Below are 19,454 nucleotides of genomic sequence, written 5' to 3' on the forward strand. Positions count from 1 at the left end.
TGGCTAGGCCAAGAAATATCAACTCACCCCTTCTAAGGCTGACAGACTTCGTACGGCAGTGGGAAGCACTGCTCGCAAGCGAGGACCGGGAGAGCCAACTGGCCCTCCTGGACCAAGCTCAGCGAGCCGCTAGAGCCAGTGGAGCCCTGGACTGAGGGCCCCACCCAGACCTGCCGTTAAACCTTTTACCTATTTAATAAAGTTTTTTCCTCCTCCTTCGAGTCGAGGGCTCATAGGCGCCGACTACGTGGGGGCTCCGGGGCTCGAGCCCCCTCCGGAATTTTCCCGGGGGGGCTGAGCCCCCCACCCCCCGGAGATCCGTAGCCTACCCCCGCCCCTAAAATGTCATTACCGGAGTTCTGTTACCCACATATTTGAGAATTTTCTTGCGTTGCCTCCACATTTTCACTTTTGTTGTGGCTAAAAGCTTACAGCACCATTGTTGGCGCGGACGTGCACAGCTTTTAATTTATCCTTTCGCTTTATTTCGGGAAATCCTGACAATAGGCGGACAAGCACATTAGAAGCACCAGTGGCGGCTACCTCATCCTTGTTTCCTCACTTTAACATTTTTTTTAAATTTCCGCTGAGAACACCACGCACAGACACAATATATTTAAATATATACAAAGGGCAAAGTTTATTATATTTTTTAAAGAGAAGGATGGTAGCCAACTAAACGGATAGCCTATACCTAGAGAATGAATATGTTGATATGTATGTTCACCTTACTTCAAATTACTTTGCGTGCTTTTTTGACCCTGAAAAAACCTGCAGACTTCAGTGACCCCTTCGGCAGAGTCTTTCAACGGCGTGTGAAAAGCACGTGAGTGATATGTGTCTCAATATTGATTCTCTTTCCAGTAGGCAATGCTAACGACTGGCGACAAAATAAAAAAAATCTCTTCTAATTATTAACATTTACGCATTAGGGATGGGAACATCGCATCTTGCACGCAGAGGCCATAAATACGGGGTGTTTCAGCAAACACTTTCAAAAATTTTTTAGAGGTAGCACAATTCTAGTTCATGAGCTGGTCTACTCGAAGAGGTGGACATTACTTGCACAAAAATTGAAATGCATAACCAACTAATTAAAAAATCACCAATTAGGTTTTTAACATACTAACTTATGGCCCGTGTTGCAATTTACAAATTCTAGCCGCGGAATTCGCAAGGTGGATGCACTAGAAACTAATTCTCAGGATGGCACCAGTTTCGAGATACTAATTCCCGAACATTGCGGAGAAATGCGTTGGCGTTCCAGTTACTTTTGCGCTTACCTGCCGTGGTTGTTTAGTGGCTATGGTGTTGGACTGCTAAGCATGAGGTCGCGGCATCAAACCACGGCCACGGCGGCTGCATTTTGATGGGGGCCAAATGCTAGAACACCCATATACTTAGATTTAAGTGCACGTTAAAGAACCTCAGGTGGTCTAAATTATTCCAGAGTCCTCCACTACGGCGTGCCTCATAATCGGATCGTGGTTTTGGCACGTAAAATCCCATAATTTGTTCTTTTCATACTTTTGTGCTTTGATGCATAAAACGACGTTTTGTTGAGAAAGTGACTGGCACGTCAATGTATTTCTCCACAAAGTTAGAGAATTAATATCACGACAGGTGTCATCCTGAGATTTAGTCCAAAGTTGACCCGCACTCCACGGCTAGAATTTGTAAATTGCAACATGGGTCAACATGGGCCATAAGGAATAAGGCCATGGGCCATAAGCTAAAAGCTTAATTGGTTAATTTTGTTAATTAGTCGATTATGCATTTCAATTTTTTGTGCAAGTAATGCCCGCCTCTTCGAGTAGACGAGCTCATGAACAAGAATTGTACTATCTGCCACTGGCCACCTTTAAAAATTTTGGAAACTGTTCGCTGAAACACCTTGTAAATAGAATTCACTCAGTAACCGAAATGATGCTAAGCCATATTCACTCAAAATCAGAATAAATAGAAGTCGAAGTCATGCGCAGCAGCGCTTATACTCGGACTAAAAGTGCTAAAGAAATAAAAAGAGCGCAGTTTGGATCGCGCCCGTGTAAGGGCCGCACCCATAACTTGACAGCCAATATTAAAAAAAAAATGTCGCAGCTTCGCCCGAAAGGCGAAGCATCAATTGCGATAGCAAATTAGTAGAGAGCTACTCGGAGTAGGGATAGTAGTTTTATCGGCTGCATAAACTTTGTACACATTCGCTTACTAACTGAATTAACAAGCGTGGTGTCAGCGCGCACAAGCAAACATGAATAGATCACATTGAATGACCGCAGACAACGACTGTCAAAATGTTCGTGCGGTCTATCGCTTCAACGGAAACTGAGCGGCGAATGCATGGCGCATACAAAGGTCACAGCCGTGTGGAGGTCGCTTTTAAGAGACGGTGCGGGCGACCGCCATAGTCGGGCAAAGTATAAGCGCGGTTGTTGGCACAGTAGAAGCTGCCGCCCCCCCCCCTCCCTCCCGCGCTGCCTTCCCGCTTTCGCGTGGGAGATTGAGTGGCCAGTTCCCCTTGCGCCAGGTTGCAAGATAAAGATTTGGTGCCGCAGCACAGCGTTGCTCCGCCTCCCTCCCATACCCCCACGGCCTTTCGCGCGACGGTCGCGTTTGCTTTCCGCCGTGCGTTCGCTCTCCGTGATAGCGCGCGTCCCCCGCGCGTTTTCACTCGCGCATACGGCGCGCGGCGACGATTTTATCGCCCTTGGACTTTATACGGAACCTCACGGCGACGACGACGGCAGAAATCCGGTTGAAGTGTCGCAATGAAAAGAATCCAACCGAGAAGCAATCGCGTTCCATGCGCTGATTCTGATCGGGCTCAACAGCGAATTGTCGCGCGCAGCGTACTTTCGCGCGTCGCTACTGCAGTGGATGTCGAGAGGAGGCGATCGCGGAGGTTTACGGCGGATTTCATACTCGTAGTTGGAAAAATGAGATCAAATGGCCCGGTCCCATGAAAGGCTCGTCAAAATCGCGACAGAAAACTGTGGCCCTTACACGAGTCTATACGTTAGTTATAGTGGCCATATAAATTGTAGTAAACATTCACACAAAATTTAAATAGCAAGCATAGTGGACATAGTAAGCACGGACCATGTAAACCTGTAAATACCTCACTGGGTGGCCTCGAGCAATCGCTTTCACAACGCAAGCATTGTGAAGAACGCCGGCAGCGGAGGTGAACGGTTCGTACAGCCGCGTGATTCACCGCAACTCTGAAAATTAAATTCATGATCATTATCTGCCTATTTTTATGTCCACTACTGACGGCCTCTGTGAGTAATCTGCGATGACCTCTCTCTTAACTCTGCAACCCTAGGGGCGCAGAAAGACAGCCCGGCAAGGAAGACAGCGCGCATGAAGTTAGCAGCCATCCCTGGTCGCCCTTTATCATTGCACCCACCAATTATTACCAACAATTAGATATGGCACGCGCGCTCCATAAGCGTCAGCCGCGCACAGTCATTCACAGCTACGGCAGGGCTAGAGGAGAAGACGCGTGCTCTCCTTCCCATTCGCTTTTAATTACGTGACCTACAACTATCCCGAATATTGAGCGCGTGGGAAACAATGCCCATCAAGCCGCCGTCCCTTTCGGCTCACTGTTACGTGCTTTTTCCCGCACCCACAGGGTATGGGACGCTCATCTACATGGCTTTTGGATTTAATGCGGAACATTACGGCGACGACAACCGCGACAATTTGCCTGAAGTGTCGATATAATGGCATTCGCCATAAAGCTAGAAATAGAAAATTGTTAGCAGAGGGTATATATATATATATATATATATATATATATATATATATATATATATATATATATATATGGGTAGGTTTCGGAAAGATGGTCGGGCCCCAGCCCCCCCCCCCCCCCCCCGGAAAAATGAAAACTTTCCGCCTATGCGAGGGCTGTTTGATAATAGGGGAGTTAGTCCTCCAAAGCAAACGAAGGTGTCTCAGCCGAACACAAGGATCTTCTTAAGGAAATCAAGGTGTCCCAATAGAACTCCAAAAACGGGCGCGTGCTTACGAACTTATAACGAGCCTGCAACAGATCATCCCAAATTTTAAGAAACAATACAGGCTGGATATACGGGGTGTTCAAAATTAAGCTTTATGGTTTTCTTAAAATTAGGCACTGGGAGGCACGGGAAGACCACCTGCGCAAATAAGTTATGTGGCCAGGGGGACACAAAGTGAGATGATAATTATTGCTGTTAGCAGCCGAATTAACTAAAATTGAATAATTAACTTTTTATTGACTACAGTAAGTGTGTATGTTTGTATTGAAAAGTTAGAGGCAGTCGTGTTTCTACACAGTTTCACTTGGAAGAATTCTTCTAGCATGTCTGTGCTCCGAGATATCCAACTCTAAATTTTAATTGTCGGTCGCACGATTACGCATGCAACTTGCAAGAGAGTGAGGATCGGCGCAAAGCTCCTCCCTGATGTGACGCGGCTGTTGCGTGAGGCGTTGAGTCTGACAACGGGGCGGAGGCATTGGCAAAGATAATAACTGTCCCCCTTCCTCTCACGGCTGGCGAAATGGCGAAATGAAAAAAAAAAAATCGAAGAACCCGTAACCGCTGTCGTACCACGCGACCGCGCAGCCTGTAAAGATGGCGGCAGCTGCCATGCCGAGATAATGGCGCGAGCGGAGAAGCCGGAGGGCAGTGCGTGTGCGCAATGGTGACTAGACGACCGGGCATGGTCCTTGCCTGGGCTACGCAAATAAAGTGACTGCTGATTTCCAAGTATGGTAAGTTTTATTGAAATCAAGTGCAACAACTGCACCATCAACAGCAGAAACCTTTTTTTAGCTATGCTAACGAATATTTCATACTGCCGCTTTAAGTTGGGTGTTGTCATGCACAAATCTCATGACAACACTTCACCCATCAAGATGTGAATGCCCTAAAAATGTTCAAAATGCCTCCCTTCCACAGCAACACAAAGCATAAACCGCTCTCGCGTCGACTCGATAACTCTGCGCACTACGACAATTGAAATTTGGAGTCGGATATCTCGGAGCACGGACACGCTAGAATAATTCTTCCGACTGATACTGTGTAGAAACACGACTGCCTCTAAGTTTTCAATACAAACATACCCACTTACTGCAGTCGACAAAAAATAATTGTTCAATTTTAGTTAATTGGGCTGCTCACAGCGATAATTATCATCTCACTTTGTTCCCCCCTGGCCACATAACTTATTTGTACCGGTGGTCTTCGCGTGCCTCCCAGTGCCTAATTTTAAGAAAACCATAAAACTTAGTTTTCAACACCCTGTATCATGGAGGAAGGAAACAAAACAGGAGAGGCCCTGACGTCACTTTTTTGAAGCCGGAAGTGCAGCCATGTTGGTGTGCCACCTCTGTTTGCGCCTCCAATCAGAGGTTCTGCAGCTCGCCGGAGCAGATGGGCGCGAACTTTGAACTTGCATTGTTACGAGCCGCCGGAAGTGTGTGCTCCTGACGCGCCTCAAAACAAAGCCGACAAAACGTCTAGCAGTTTTAGTGAAGCAGACGCGCTCCTGTGTTTTTCAGTGGCACGTTGAAAAAGACAACGAAGACCCGCGTCGTGATTGCTTGAGTGTATCTGTTGGTGGCCAACACCCACACTCACAGACCCAAAATCCAACTTTCAAGCTTACACACCACACTTCAAAGTCAGCTTTTCTCGCGAACAAAAGGTGCTGCGAAAAAGACACCGGCAGAAAAATCTTATCTCACTTTTCAGAGACCGAGAGCAGCAGCGAAAGCTTCAGGAGCACGGTTGCCATGGCAACGGTGACATTCGGGGTACCCGTCCCAGTGCTCCTTTGCGAAAAACAGCACGTGACTTCCGCCACACCTTCTCCAATACGTTCGTGCTGGCCAGGGCCTCTCCTGGGGTTTCCTTCCTCCATGCCCTGTATTATCAGGCACAGCCGCCATGCACATGGCTGTATTGGGTAACGTCCTTTTCCTATAAGCTCGGAGAAACCGATACCTGGCTTCGCTACAGGTCAAGCTTCTTCCTCTTTCTGGGGTTTCACGTGCCAAAAACAGTTCTGATTATGAGGCACGCCATAGTGGAAGGCTCCGGATTAATTTTGACCACCTGGGTTTCCTTAACGTGCATTACAACGCAAGCACGCGGGCGTTTTTGCATTTCGCCTCCATCGAAATGCGTCCGCCGCGGCCGGGATTCGATCCCGAGATCTCGTGCTCAGCAGCGCAACGCCTGAACTGACTGAGCCACCACGGCGGGCCACAGGTGTTGCTCTAGCCGTATAAAACGCGGGTTTGTCGTGAGCAGAAACGGTGAATTTCGGTAAATAAGAAAGGCTACTATCATCATCATCATCAGTGACGGAAGCTGACCCCCCCCCCTCAGAAAAAACCTGGATCCGCCCCTAAGGGAAGGTATTCTCGAGCGATCATTTTCGGAGGTACCTTCCCTTTCGCGACATTTCGCGTGACTAGTGCTAGACGCGTCAGCGCCTACGAGCGACAGCGTTCCTGGCACGCCACAAATGCAGGCAGGCTAATCAAGGTTGGCACAGTGCCAAGAACGCTGTTGCTTGCCGACGCCGAACGCGTTGGAGGCTAGCCGCTCGATATCTAACGAAAGTTGACATGACTAGGCGCAGCCCCTTTTATGGCAAAGTCCGAGGCCAAGCGCATGCACACTGGGCGAAAGCTATGTACAGTGTACGGGTGGCGCGCAGCAGCCGAGATGACGTCACGGCGCATGCGCAGTAGCGCGCAGCTGGCGGGTGCTCGGCGGAGCCGTGTCTGTGTCGGGCGAAGCGAGCGCGCACCTGCGCCGGAGGTTACTAGGCAACGCGAGGTGACAGGTCATCGCTACTGCTTCGGCGCATGCGCGGAGAGGCAGCGTCGGCAGCAACTGTGCGCGTTGCCTCGTTGTGCTGCTACAATTTCTTTATCTCGCGCTCATTTTCTCTTTCCCTCTCCTACTACTACTAAGTGGTTCGTTTGAGAAAGGAAAGGTTGGCGCTATCTTCTGCAGCCCTGCCTGAGGGAGCACGAGAGCATTGCGCGCATGCTCTCCTTCCCTCTCGTTAACGTCCCATGTCAAGGCAACATGTGCACGGAGAGGAGGCGAGGCACACGCCGCTCCTCGAGATGGTTGCTATAGGCAATGCACTGACGTCAGTGGCGTAGCCAAGGGGGGGGGGGTTCAAACCCCCCCCCCCGAAATTTTTTGCACCCCCCTCCCCCCCCCCCCCCCACTAACCCACCCTTTGCTCTCGTCGCTTCGCGCTGACATATTTCAAGAAACCGGTGCTACTTTCACACTTTCATTCCTGGGCGCTTCCGTTTGGGTTGGTAATTTACAGCGAATCATGTCTGCATATGGAAAAAAACTGTCACAGTGTTTGTCAAGGCCTTGACACTCTGTGAGGTTTTGGGCGCGAATGTGGCGGCCGCATTCTGAAACAACAAATGCGCAACAAATGAAGCAACAAATGTGGCAGCCGCATTTTAGATGAAGGCGAAAATGCTCGAGGCCCGTTTACTTAGATTTAGGTGCACGTTAAAGTCCCCAGGTGGTCGAAATTTCCGGTATACATTTCCGCCGCTTCCCTTCAGGTGCCGGTTAGGCCGCGTTCGCCTAGGAACTTGGTCTCGAAGCTGGCGGAAGCGGCAATATCTTGCAAAAATCTGCCCGCCTAGGCGGCAAAACAGGCAGAAAAACAGGCGGCGAGGAGGAGGAGGAGGTGTTTATTATACATACCAAATTGGTCTCGGACCGATTTTTTCGCCATGGCGAAGCGGAAACGTGGCGGAAAGTCGTTCTGCTCGACCGGAAGCTACACTAGCATGTAAACTTCCGGTCGTAACATTGAACATGGCACCAAAAGTGTAGGCTGCAATGCTGATCGACGCGATCAAGAACCACCCCTTTCTCTACGACAAGAGAAGTACTAAAACGTACTGTCAGCAATACTCGCGATAGTATTCAACGTCGCGCGACAGGAGGTACGGCAACGAAGCCTTGGCGTGACCCAACTTACTTTAGCAAAGCCAGGCGAACCCACCACTGCCGTTTCCGAGGTTTTCTTGTCTTCTGTTTATTCATTGTCCATTTCTAGAAAACAAGTAGGTAGAAGTATAAAAGCCATTTCTTCTTCCACTTCCATGACAGACAATAGTTAGGCAGATTCCTCGTTGGCGCTCCATAATTCTCCTCGCACGTGCACGGTATGTTGCAGAAGTCGCGGGGTGCTTTTCTCGTCGCGACGATAGATTGGGAGCGTAGGTCTCACGTAGGACGCGCAGGCTTCGGCGAGCCTCAACACAAGGGCCAGCCCGGGTTTTAGCTTTGGTGTTCCCGTTGCCGCTTTCGTGTCCTGGAGGCTCCGAAAATAATAGGAAATGATTAAATATTATTACAACTTGTAAATAAAAGCTATTAAAGAAATATAATCACGCCTATGCAGCAACCTGTGACACAGCGCTACCGCGCCCGTGTGAGGAGAATTACAGAACGCCAACGAGGAACTTACCGAAGGTCGCAGATGACACGCGAAATTGCGCAAGATGATCACTTTTGATGACGGGTGGGTCAGTGAATGAACATACCGCTCGAAATAATGCGATAATGAGCGCCACCACGCCGACAAACGTACGCAGACTAGATGGATGTGGACGAAAGCGGCAGCGGCGGCCGCGGTGGTAGCAAAACAAATGTGAACTTGGACATGCGCGGAAAAGATTTTCCGGCCGCTTTGGCCTCTCCACCCGCTTGCCGCTTCCCAAGTGTGAACGTAACCATAGTCTCTCGTTTGCGATTGCGCCCCTACGGAAGGCTGGTAGTTACTGTTGCGTTGCTGAATCCCAAACCAGCAATTACGAAAGGCTGGTAGTTGCTGTTGTGTTGTGGAATCCCAAACCATCAATGTACACACGAAAGGGTTGATGCCAGCAGTGAAATTCCACCGACTCGCAACAGAATCCACGAAACAGACAGCCGACAAGCATGGATTACTGCTGTGCGCAGTACAGCGTAAGTAAACTCTTGTTGCAGGCGCTGACAGTTCTCGTCGGAGTTCACGCGTCCTGAGAAATTGGTTATGTGCACTATGCACTGAACAAGACCGGAGTTCATTCCTGCATCACTAGTACACCAATCAGTCGAGATTCTGTGAGCTACAAGGCCGCTTCCTGTTTGCACCGGCCTAAGTGAAGCAGAAATGACTCGCACGCACTACTTAAAAATGCGTACACATGCCATAACCATGCAGTGCGGTGAAATATTCTGTACAATTCTGAATCTGTTGACGTAAAGGCAAATGACGGCTGCACGCTCGCACACAGCGGAAGACACAGCGGCCCATGCACTTGCCGCAGGAAATGCAAGGCGACGAAAGCTTCGTAAAAAAAAAAGCATTACTCGTTTTTGCGCGTATTTAAGTTTTCTAGCGCAAAGACGCAGCGAACAAGCTATTGCTATGGGAGTAGGTATAGCCTGGTAACACGTGCATTTTCACATGTATAGCCGTCCTTGACCTGTGAAACGCACTTCGCCCCGACGAGTACGACGCCATCTACGCTTAACGGAGATTAACAATTAATGATGTCTTCTCCGATCGGGCGGGTAGTCTCAATGATGCGTTTTCGAAGACTGGTCCATTCAGTGGCGCGATGAGAGACGGTTGCTCCAAACGCCCACTGTACCTGTCGTACTTACTGTATTTTACTGAGCTTACATTATTTTTACTTAATTTCTTCACAAGCACACACTAGAGCACTGCACGGGCCGATTTTTTCAGCCCGGGCCCGGCCCGGGCCCGTTATTGCGTTGGGTGGCCCGCCCGAGCCCGATCAAAACTTTTATGGCGAGACCCGGGCCCTGCCCCGGGCGCGTATTTACAAATGCTAGCAAGTACAGCGGGGGCGTGGCACTGCGGGTCATGTGACTTCCGCTTAACACGGGTTGTCATGGCAATCGTGAAGCTCCTAGGTGCCTATAGGGACGTAATCGCTTAGGGACTTTTGAGGCACTGGTCTCCACTGAGCGCGGCTCGCTTAACGCCAGGACCGGGCGGCGTCGGGCGCAGCGACTTTGCATCCCACGTGCGTAGGGAGCGAATCGTTTAGGGCGCGTTGAATGTCTGACGGTGTCTGGGCCACGCCGACCGCGCTTTATTGTAGTGTTTATTCTAATGTGGTGATGTAAGACCCGTATTTCTGAACAATTCGGTGGTGCTGACGTTCGAAATATGCACGTGGCTTAGCGCCTCGGCAACGCAGTTTGCAAGCCGGCGCTGTGTAGCAACGTCGCCGTGTCCGCCCTTTTCGCCAGCGTCACACATCGCACATGCACATGGACGTCGAAGGCGGAGGTATTGTACGTGTTCCTGGAGGCCACGACTTATGCCACGTAAGTAATATAATGCTTAAGGTGGTGTTTTCGTTCACCCGTTTACGCGTCGTTAAAATGAGGCAGCGCATGTTTTCAATCGCGTTCAGTACTTGCCCGCGACTTCACACGATTTACTTTTATCGCTGGCTTTACTACAATTATCGCGTAGTGCAGTGAACCTAACGGAGATCTAACTAGTCTATCCAACACCCAACTCCTTCTGAGCGCGGGGCTCTTCGCACCTGAAATAACTACGCGCTTTCCGCGAAGTTGGACACTTCGGCGTGCGCCTGATATTGTACAGCGCAGCCCGTCTGGTGCAGCAGACCAACGCCGGCTCATCCAGCGTGCGGTAGAGGCCACGGAATTCCAAGGGATCCCCGCCGACCTCCTTTAAGCCAGCGCAACCAGTCCTTGGACTGGTCCCCTCTTTTTGAGCGAAATAAAGAATTCACCACCACCACCCGTCTGGTGCATGCTGGTGCAGAGGGGCTTGTGGTGATCAACAGCCTATTTGCACCCTTCGTAGCATGACGCAGTTGATGGCAGCCTCCTCCCACTTTTGGAGAATTCAAAACATGCGACATACAGAGAAACATAATTCAAAATTTGAGACATGCACAAATATGTTCATATATTTACGCCCGTACTCCCTTCGTAATAAGATCGCCATAACTTGTATAATACAAAGTAATTTAAGATATAGGTCTCGTTTTCAGCTCAATCGTCATGCAAATGACATCTAGAACGGAGGAACGTGAACGAGCTGTGTTAGTATCGTAAACTTCATACTACGCCAGGTACACAGCACAATCTCGCGACAACCGGCCGCCAATCAGACCTAAACGGGACCATATGTCTGTGAAGGCGCAAATGGAGACCCGAAGCTTCTCCACCACCCCCTCTGCACGGCTGCACCACTCGTTTCAAGAAGCACAGCACACAAACCACACGTTTCGCGTTGTACAGAACGAGGTCGACGCAATGAGCTGCACGGCTGCACCACTCGTTTCAAGAAGCACAGTACACAAACCACACATTTCGCGTTGTGAAGCGCGCCGTCGACGCAATCGCCGATATGTGACTTGTAGGATGCAGTACATCCCTCGAACTCCGTCAAGCAAGTGCACATGGTTACGTCCAAGGGCGGACACGGCGAGCCACATTAATATTTCGATCGTCACTACCAAGGAAATGCGGTCGGCGTGGGCCAGACCAGTGCCTCAAAAGTCCCTAAGCGATTACGTCCCTAGGCACCTAGGAGCTTCACGATTGCCATGACAACCCGTGTTAAGCGGAAGTCACATGACCCGCAGTGCCACGCCCCCGCTGTACTTGCTAGCATTTGTAAATACGCGCCCGGGCAGGGCCCGGGTCTCGCCATAAAAGTTTTGATCGGGCTCGGGCGGGCCACCCAACGCAATAACGGGCCCGGGCCGGGCCCGGGCTGAAAAAATCGGCCCGTGCAGTGAGCTTCACGATTGCCATGACAACCCGTGTTAAGCGGAAGTCACATGACCCGCAGTGCCACGCCCCCGCTGTACTTGCTAGCATTTGTAAATACGCTGCCCGGGCCCGGAAATAATCTACGTTACCCGCCCAGCCCGGCCCGCCACCCCTTTACCTTAGGCCCGAGCCCGGCCCGAGACCGAAAAATCATGTTTTTCCGAGTTGAGTCGCCCGAGAATAACTCACTGCACGTGACATGCACACCACCAGAAAGCCCGAGCCCGGCCCGGGCCCGCGTCAAAAAACCCGAGCCCGGCCCGGGCCCGGGTCAAAAATGCACACGCCGTGCCCGAGCCCGGGCTTTCGGGTAAGCCCGAGCCCGTGCAGTGCTCTAGCACACACACACACGCGAGGGGGGGGGGGGTCCCATGTCTTTGATATACATGCATAGAGTGTGCTTAAACTACCGATATTTATTATCGATCATCTCACGTAGAGGAAAACAGACGCTTGCCCCCCCCCCCTCCCCCCGGTCGGGCCGATGAACCCCCCCCCCCGAAAAAAATTTCTGGCTACGCCCCTGACTGACGTCATAGCTCGGCGAGATTTTGCGGCAGCGGGCGGCACTTTTTACGGTTACCCAAAACATGGTGTCGGTGCACCCTTTTTTCGGCAAGTGTGAAATCTTGAGCGCGCGGCTGTCATATGGGCGTTGCAGGGGTTTCCGCACTGAGTGTCGTCGAACAAAAACATGAGTATATACGTATTCATGTCGGGCGGGACTTGTGGCGAACTGCGTCGTTGCGTGCGAGGCGCAGTTCATTGAAGCCGCCGGCAAAAACTTCGCAGCTGGATGACATAGCGGGCATAGTCTGCAGGGTCTAGGTCTTGTGGTGTGGCGGCCGAATCGAAATCCCCTGGTAACAAGAGGGAAATCAAAAACCAGCTCTGAAGGTGTGCACTGCAAGTTTCGCTTGAGCGAAGCGTGGATACAGCAAGACAAGCGGCAGGGACGTGGCCCAGTGCGTGCACTAGCTGTCTGGTTACACATTGAAAATTTTCTTTTGGGAGCGCTGGAATGCACGTCGTGCGAATGCGCGACGTGCCGAGGAGCGCCGTGACGTTATATAGAAAAACGACGACTCAAACTGACGGCCGCGATCCGTTGTGATAGTAGAAGGGAGGACCCTGGGCATCCAGACTGCAGCGAAAGTTGCGAGCAGTGATTTCACTGGCTGTCGGGTACGTTTCGGGCCATTGCGTGAAGCGGTCGATGCAGGTTAACAGTTGCAGATGCAGGTTAACAGACCACGGTCCCAGGATCTCCACGTGAAGCTTGTCGCTACGCTGGGATGTCGGGTCGAAAGGCGGATAAGGTGTCGCGATGTGGCGGTGGACCTTAGATTGCTGGCAGGCGACGCAGCAAAGCATCCAAGAACGTCGATTGCCGGCCATACGAAGCGCTGAGCGAATCCCAGGGTGACAGGCCGTGTAGCGAGTCGTAGACGACGCGACGGAACGTGTACGGAAAGAGGGTCAGCGGAGAACCGGTTGATGTGTCGCAGACAACTGCGCAGGATGGTTACACGACGTACTTGACGCAGGCAAAGTGATCCAGATGACTGAAGCATGTCAGCTGATCTGCCTGTCCTCGTGTTGTGCCGTACGTGGCAAAGGCTGCGAAGTCAACGGCGGCGGGGCCCTAAGTGCAGGGCTTTACGGCAGTCATACGAGAGAACCGTCAGTGGCGACGTTTACGCGCGCGCTGAGCGTCCGTCGTAAATTCGGAGAAGATAGGCGACGCATTTCGCGGGGCGCAAACTTGGTGCTGTCGGACTATGGCACAGTCAAGGTCTTGTGGTCCGTCAGCACGTGAAATTGCCGGCCTTCAAGGGAATGTTGAAAGCAAGGAAAAAGTGGCGGATTGACAAATAGATGGCCAGAAGCTTCTGGGTCACCATCTGCATCACTGTCTGGATCCTTAGCCTTTGGCTACGAATCGCTACAGTGATTCCCATGTATTGCAGGGGCGGCGCCCGGATTTTTTTATTGGGGGGTACCCACGACAAGTGAGTTCCTTCGGGGGTGGGGGCGGGGGGGGGGGGGGGGGGGCAGGCAGCCGGGGAACTTATGTGTTGTGTTTTGACTATGTTTAACTCCATTCCACTTTCCTCTTATTTTACAAATGTTCAAATCAATCAATCGGAAGTCCGAGATAAGTCTTGTTACATGGCGTGCACCTATGCTTTCTTCAGTCGCTCAAGACTCCAACAAACATACACGGTGTTCTGCTGAGGTAAGTTCAACGTAATAGATATCCAGGCTGCGCGTGTTCAAAAGATGTCAATCATTGCTCAGCCCAACGCTTCTGTGCATTACAATTTCTCCCACTATTTCTGAACGTGTTTCTTATTTTCTTAGTAGTAGTAAGTGGTTCGTGTGGAAAGGGAAAGGTTGACGCTATCTTATGCAGCCCTTGAGGGAGCACGGCTCAGCGCCAACAGGGAGGGGTAAGTGGGAGAGAAAGGGGATAGGGTGAAGTCGTCACCATGGCTGGGTGTGGCAAACCGGCAGGCTGTGGCGGCACGTATCAGGCCGAGATGGAAGGCCTTAGGGTGCAGCTTTAGACCGTAGGAGTGTTGTTCCGGGCCTGTCAGGCCTGGAATGGGTTGGGAGGCCGCGAGGCCTTCCGTCTTGCAGAAAACTTGACTTGGAGGCGCGCGGAGAGCCCTGACGCGTCAAGGTACTCCACAACACCTCGAAGTGCTGAAAGGTGATGTTGGCTGGGGAAGAGGAGATCTTCCTCTTTGCCAGAGGGGAGGCCCAGGCGGCGGAACTCTTGCAGGAGTGGGCCCCGCTGCTGGAGGTATGCCTGGCAGGCTAACAGGAGGTGCTCAGTTGTCTCCGGCTCACCGCAGGACGCGCAGGCCGGGGACGTCGCTCGTCCAAGGCGATGGCTGCGTGCTGCCGTTCAGCTGCAGCCAATCCGGAGCCGAAGGAGGAGTGAGGTCTCCCGGCGAGCTAGGCCTCGCTGGGGGAGTGGGCGTGGGGGGCGTCCCAGAGGCACCCTATTTTCTTATAGACCTTTTCATCGGGCGAAGAGGAAAGGGCACGCGACGAGCCTTTCCTCCTCTCTGGCTTGTGCGAGACGGCGCGGCGCGGCTTGAATGTGTTGCTGGTCGTGCGCTGCCAGACGATTTGGGGGTGTTTTAGCTAGTTCTGAGTGCAATTTACGGGATTTCAGTTCTTACGAGGTCGTCGTAGAACCAGTGTGTAGCCTTTAGGTACATCAGTAGCTATAGTATCTGGAAATTTCGCTTGGATGTGCAAAAATGCGACGCGCATCATCAGCCGCGGTGTGTGTATGTGTTGTGAACTACGTTGGATATATCGGTTTTCACTCGACGAAGAGTTGTAAAACATTTTCATCAGCCACCGGCATCGTTCTCACGCATTTTAAGTTTAGTAGACTTCAAATCACTGTCTACGTTCAAGGCCGAAGGCATTGCTCAACACAGCGAGCACTGCGGTTGGCAAACCAACATATACACACAAGCTTCGTGCTTCGATCGGCATTGCCTTTTTGCCCTGTAAGGCACAATATACAAAGGGGATCGCATAAAGAGAATCCAACAGCTATGTAAGGCCACAATTTCCGTAAGATGGGTGAATGCGTCGTAGATGACTGAACTTATAGAGACTTAAAGAAAAAAAAAAGAGTTCATATATGTCCTCCTTTTGCGGCAAAATAAAACAGAACACGGGATAACGACGCAATAAGACTTCGCGTGGTCGTGCCGCATGCTTGGACCACTTGGAACATGCGCTATATCGAACAGACAGATCTATAACACAGCATTTAATTAGTACTGCCTCGGACGCTCGCGCAGTCTGCAGCTAGTCCTTCGACCACTCGAAAAGTGCGATTTACACTGTACGGTATGCGGCTATTATTAACCAAATTATTTTGTGAGCTCAAACCTTGCCCAGCAAACAAGGCAGTCGCCCACTGTATCTACAGATAACAACTTGAACGCTTGTCAAAGTAAACAGCACGACTTATTCGCAAGCAGAACGGTACCCACGCTGTTAGGATCGTCAAATGTTTCGTAATTAAGTACTCGTTGCAGCTAAACCAGAGCTTAGAATTACTGTGCTGAGAATGCTGCAGTAAGGTAACATTCGTGAAACGAATTTTCAGAAATACCTAACTGATATTCGAGGCTGATTGTAAGCTCAAACAAACGCGCACACCTCACGCTGGGTGCTCCGTCCGCCCTAACGTCTGCATAAACTGCAGCCGCTTAATTATACTTCAGACTTAAATACCTTCACTACGCCTCACACGACCATTCTCCACGTCTATGCTAAATAGACCGCGCGTGTTCGAAAAAAACCACCAGAAACTGCCGCCGAGCGCATACCACAGCATACAACACGGGCGTTCGCCCAAGCCAGCATGCCAACTTATATATATATATATATATATATATATATATATATATATATATATATATATATATATATATATATATATATAGTAGTGAAGAAGAGGGACGATGCAGTCAGTGGGGCATCCTTACCACCGCTGCCTAGTGGGTCAGTCTCTCCAGCGCATCGTTCGGACTACGCCGCTCGCGCTCGCGGTTCCTTATTTGAACTGATCCAACGGTTGACCCTAACGCCTCTGTGCAATAAACGCATTCACAATATATATATATATATATATATATATATATATATATATATATATATATATTTTTAAATTGAACTATTTGAACTTTGTAGTTATTCGGCGTGCTTTCTTTGTGTCATTTAAGTATGAAAGCACGTGAAAAAAAAGCAAACATTTATTTATGTATGTTCAACACACTCGTCCGAGAGCACAACCGGGTTGTGTTGCAGACACAAATTTCTCGATGTCTAAAATGATTTAACAACAGCTTCAATGGGCTGAAGGCGTTCTAAATACATCAATCTGAATAAGCCATTCCACGAACGCAGTAAGATATAAATTTAAAATTAGCACATTTGCACAGCAGTGCTCTTGCTAAGGAAATGAAAATTTATATAGTGCATCGTACAGCACACACATAAAAAACAGTATTAAGTAAGGAAAAAAACCAGGTACCCAAGCAGCAACAAAATAACATTAACTAGATCACAATATAGCTTCACGCAGCAGGAGAGAACACCACTAAGCAATGTGCTGTTCAATTCCAACTTTGGTAAAGACGCGCGAGATTAAAAAAAAAAAAAAAAATTAAGACACCCTTGTGGCGCCGGCTGGGGCGGGTGTAGGCTCCGGATCGCCGGGGGGGGGGGGGGGGGGATGCTCGCCCTTCTCCCCCTCCCTTGCGGGAAAACTCCGGATGGGGCTCGACCCCCCCCGTAGTCGGCGCCTATGGTTCCATGGCTCATTGTGCAGCCCTTATAAGTCATCATCATCAGCCTATATTTATGTCCACTGCAGGACGAAGGCCTCTCCCTGCGATCTCCAATTACCCCTGTCGTGCGCTTGCGTATTCCAACTTGCGCCTGCGAATTTCCTAACCTCATCATCCCACCTGACTTTCTGCCGTCCTCGACTGCGCTTCCCTTCTCTTGGTATCCATTCTGTAACCCTAATGGTCCACCGGTTATCCATCCTACGCATTACATGGCCTGCCCAGCTCCATTTCTTCCGCTTAATGTCAACTAGAATATCGTCTACCCCCGTTTGTTCTCTGATCCACACCGCTCTCTTCCTGTCTCTTAACGTTACTCCTAAGATTAAGTAGAGATGGGCGAAAAGTGAATTTGAGGTTCGAAGCGAATAGTGATTTGGTCGAATTTCGAATCGTATAGTTCGAATAGTATATATCACATACTACAGTAAAACCTTGTTAATTCGAATTTCAGGGGACCGAAAAAAAAAAAAAGGACGAATCAACCGAATGCCGAAATATCAGGGTATCCAGAAAACAATAAGCAAATGCTTACTACATCAGCGCGATTTTATTAGTGTAATGGACGAGCAAATCCTTACGCTATTTTGCAGAAAAGCAGTGCGGAAGCTGCAATTCCCGTCATCTCGTGACTGATTGGCTCTCGCAGCAGCGATCGGGGCCTTGCGACTTCCTTCGCAGCACGGCCGCGGCGCGCGCCATCATTTGCGACACGCTATGCACTACCGCGCGCACATCCCGATTACTTTTTCGCCAGCAAGCTGACCGCCAATAGATCGCACGTCCATCGCGATGTAGCCGGTGCTCTTCATCCTCGACAGCTTTGCACCGAGTCATACCGAAACAACTGCTTGTCGCAACCGCGGCCGACGACTTTGCGGTGACTTCGCGGTGCTTGAGGCACGCGGCCGACGTACGCACCGAGTCAGAATTAAGCTACCGTTCGCTGCAACAACTGCAGACGAAATCGCGGTCGCTATGCGATCATGGATGGCCACTACGCAGCTTTTTAGGCACGCGGCCGACGTGCGTATTGAGTCAAAACGAAACTACTTTTTGCCGCAACCGCGCCGGAAGAAACCGTGGTAGCTATCGACGCGATCATGAATGGCGACCATGAAATCCCGCGGCCAACGCGTTATGCGCGGCGGTAAACGCAATAAAGGCACAAATAGGCACGAAGCGTACCGTCGTTGCTGTCATTCACGTACGATTTCCGCTGATGACTATGGCTGTATGGCGATGCGGACTCCTCCGCTTCGTTTCGGTTGTGCGCTAGCGCCGTTTCTGCTCTTTTGCGTCGCACAATTCCGGCTCTTTAATGCAAAAACGTATAGCCTTCCGAGATTTTATCGTTTATGTATGGCAGCCATGACGTGAAGCATAGCTTCAGAGACGTGTACCGGCCGTCCGTGGCTTCTGGCTGCTTATTCGGGAGCGCAGAATAATTCGAAAATATCGAATACCTGAATTCGAATCGAAGCGAATAACGAATATAGAATTATTCGATCGAATATTCGACAATACCGAATATTCGCCCATCCCTACGTTATAAGTTTAACAGTCGAGCTGTTGCCAGGCGTAATGTGTCTGCTGAATCCAAAAATGTGGACCGATCAAGGCGGCATGTGCAGAAAGGGTCCAAGCGCAATGGCACATACCCCTGCGAACTAGCGAAGCTGAGCCTGGCTAAGTCTAGCTAAGCATGGTTGGGACTACTTAAGCTTAGTAAGTCATAGATAGGTAATTGATAGCTAATTGATAAATAATCAATTCCGGAAAATGCTGGGGATGACTTGGTGGTGCTGAGCCTAGCCCATGGAGTCAGATAAGACAGGAGCGCCGACTCTGCTCGTCTGGAAGGGACACATACTGCAACGCCGGCTCCTGCTTCACGGCGTGTTCGCCAGACGGCGCTACGAATGATGAAAAACTCTGCAGCGGAGAGGCGGGCCCAACAAACCGAAGGAGCAAAGGCGGCACCTGCTTGTCACCTACTCTCTCGCGGCACCTGCTTGTCAACTACTCCGCGCACGCCCTGACGCCTGTAGCGCGCATAGCTCTTGCGGTTCACGGAGTGACGGTAGCAGGAGAAACAAGTCATGTATCACTTTATTTAATTCATTTTATACAGGCCAAATGCAGGGCATTTGTCAGGTGGCCTACATGGAACTTT

Source organism: Dermacentor silvarum, chromosome 9 (assembly GCF_013339745.2).
Source record: "Dermacentor silvarum isolate Dsil-2018 chromosome 9, BIME_Dsil_1.4, whole genome shotgun sequence".
In the NCBI taxonomy this organism is placed as follows: domain Eukaryota; kingdom Metazoa; phylum Arthropoda; class Arachnida; order Ixodida; family Ixodidae; genus Dermacentor; species Dermacentor silvarum.